The sequence below is a fragment of the Ursus maritimus genome, unplaced genomic scaffold (assembly GCF_017311325.1).
Source record: "Ursus maritimus isolate PB19 unplaced genomic scaffold, ASM1731132v1 scaffold_6, whole genome shotgun sequence".
In the NCBI taxonomy this organism is placed as follows: Eukaryota; Metazoa; Chordata; class Mammalia; order Carnivora; family Ursidae; genus Ursus; species Ursus maritimus.
This window is the reverse complement of record NW_024426774.1, coordinates 40,299,330-40,302,429: the sequence shown is the minus strand read 5'-3', so window position 1 is coordinate 40,302,429 and position 3,100 is coordinate 40,299,330. Positions and strand designations below refer to the sequence as shown.

The following is a 3,100-nucleotide window of genomic DNA, read 5'->3' as shown; positions in this document are numbered from 1 at the left end:
CATTCCTTTTTGTAGTACCATTTAAAAACTCTTAAGTTAGATATGTACATAGTTGCTTTGTATTAAATGATGTTGGTATTTTAAATCCATAATTTTGAGTTAAGAATTAATCTATTGAAATGATAGTGAAGAAAAATCCAATAGTAATCCCCTTAAAATAAAAATAAGAAAACAAACTCGAGCATTTTATTTCATCTCTTCTTTAGACTGTATGATAAAGTAATTATGCAATCAGTAATTAATCACTTCTAGCCAACAATAAGAGCATTGTAATTCTGGAAAATAATGCATTCTGCTAAAATGGTTGGATAATAACCAACTGAGCTTAACACAAACATTGAGGAAATAGAGAAGAGACAATGAAAATAAGTTGTGCTCCTCTGGGAAAGCAAAGACAGAGTAAATTAATATGCAAATATGCAAATTAGAGGATGTGATTCCTGGAAGTACATTAAAATGAAAGAAACTTTGCTAAAAAAGTTTAACTTCAGTTTCCACAGGGATGGTCTCTTCCTTTCCCTTTTCTTGTTATGGGTTATTATTATTGCCTAATAATTAAATCTCTCAGAAATAATTTAGATGACAAAACACCATAAGCTAAAAGAAAACAAAACTATATGAATAAAATTAAATGAATGTGTGACCTACAGTGATTATTATAATTAAATAAAACATTACCCCATATGCAAAAGCAATTGTCATTTTTCTACCTACCAGGAAAAAATAGCTTCATTTAATTTCTGCATATCCCCTTTTAGAAATAGCCAGAAAATAACAAAAGAATAAGAGAATCCTACCTCTAATCCTCATTTACTGATCTACTTGATATCCTCTACAATTTACTAAACCCAGCATTTTAGTCGATACTCCACAGTGTTTTTGTTTGGATCAAGTGTAATCATTTGTACATTGAGTGTCAAGATTAGATAGATAATAAGTCAAGCAGAGAAAGACAACTATCATATGATTTCTCTCATCTATGGAACATAAGAACTAGAATGATCAGTAGGGGAAGAAAGGGATAAAGAAAGGGGGGGTAATCAGAAGGGGGAATGAAACATGAGAGACTATGGACTATGAGAAACAAACTGAGGGCTACAGAGGGGAGGGGGGTGGGGGAATGGGATAGACCGGTGATGGGTAGTAAGGAGGGCACATATTGCATGGTGCACTGGGTGTTTTACACAACTAATGAATCATCGAGCCTTACATCGAAAACCGGGGATGTGCTGTATGGTGACTAACATAATATAATAAAAAATCATTATTAAAAAAAAAAAAAGATTAGATAGATAGATTGATAGATAGATAATTTGTTTATTTTCCTCATTTACTTCTTCTGTAACTTCACCCATAAGTACCTTCCTGCCTCCCATATTTGCCCCAGCATAAGAGCTTATAATTTTGGTAGGCACTAAGTAAGAAGTTCTGTAGGACCAGAAATCTTCCCAACAACAGACACAAGGCCGGGGAAAGAACATGACGTATAAAAGGTACTAAATTAAAATAAGGATTGATTTTGATTTGAGATAATTACAGTTTAAGATATGTACTTTTTATTTTTTCTGGTGAAAAAAATTCTCATTATCTGATCCATGAAATATTGAACAAGAAGAAAAGGATTTTTCATATCCATTAGGCCACCTCCTCTTCTCTCCTACCACTGTCACTCCCATGAAAAGGTGTGGTGATAGTCTATTTAAATAGAAAAAATGGCTAATTTCTCTCTGTAACACATATATGTTCTGAGAAAATCATTTGGCCTGAATACTTATCCATAGACATTTGAGGGAAAAAGTAGCAAAAATAAGTTGTTTTATTGTTCAAGCTGTTAATCATTCATAGACAGGTATGTAGGTAGATAAATAGGTTGAAACTTCTTTCAGTACTGGAGCACAATGAAAGACTGTTGAGAGAGTCCATATACCGATTAAGATCAGAAAGAGATCAAAATTAGGCAGCATATGTCCTTCCTGGTAGGTTAGAGGACTACGGTGAATTTAAAGATTAGTTAGCCTAGCCTTAACGCAGTTTCTAAAAGATGAAACAGGAACTAACCTTTTATCAGAATGAACGTGATATGATATGACCTCTTTGAAAATCAACCATTCATGCGTTGAACATTCCTGAACACATAACTTCCTGGGTAGGTGTGCCAAATACAAATGACTATTACCTGAATTTCTACTTCTCAGGACATGTGCTCTTGCCTGATTATAAAGACAGGTTCCTGATCTTCCATACTTTGAGACAGGGCATATGATTAATAGGTTTTGGTTGGGTGACACTTTATGCATCTCAAAGTTTTGAAAATGCCATTAAATCTGTTTGTTAGTTGAATGGTGAGGAAACTGATGATCTGGTAAGGAACTTTGGAAACAGTGCTCGCTTCGGCAGCACATATACTAAAATTGGAACGATACAGAGAAAATGAGCATGGTGAATTGGAGGATGGGTTAATAGAGGAAAAAATGAAAATAGAAGATGGTCTTAAAAAAATCCACGCCCACGAATGTAGGTTACAGGAGATTACTGACTCAATGAAACGATCCAATGTTAGAATCATCGGCATCCCCGAGGGGGTAGAGAAAAACAGAGGTCTAGAAGAGATATTTGAACAAATTGTAGCTGAAAACTTCCCTATTCTAGCGAGGGAAACAAACATTCATATCCAAGAGGCAGAGGGGACCCCTCCCAAGCTCAACCACGACAAACCTACGCCACGTCACGTCATAGTGCATTTCGCAAATATTAGATTCAAGGATACAGTATTGAAAGCGGACAGGGCAAAGAAATTTCTCACGTACCAAGGCAAAGGCATCAGAATTACGTCAGACCTGTCTACACAGACCTGGAATGAGAGAAAGGGTTGGGGAAGCATATTTAAAGCTCTTTCAGAGAAAAACATGCAGCCAAGGATCCTTTATCCAGCAAGGCTGTCATTCAGAATTGATGGAGAAATAAAGACATTTCAGAATCGACAGTCACTAACCAATTTCGTAACCACGAAACCAGCCCTACAGGAGATATCCAGGGGGTTCTATAAAAGTAAAAAGGCCCCAAGAGTGATACAGAACAGAAAGTCACAGCCAATACAAAC

At 35.7% G+C, this 3,100-nt stretch overlaps 1 non-coding gene across 1 annotated transcript; it reads left to right on the top strand.

Annotated features, from left to right (window-relative positions):
- Positions 1-2,381: 2,381 nt before the first annotated feature.
- On the top strand, positions 2,382-2,483 carry LOC121101087. Its single transcript, XR_005833044.1, has one exon. It is a non-coding gene; the product is annotated as a U6 spliceosomal RNA (small nuclear RNA).
- Positions 2,484-3,100: the final 617 nt, after the last annotated feature.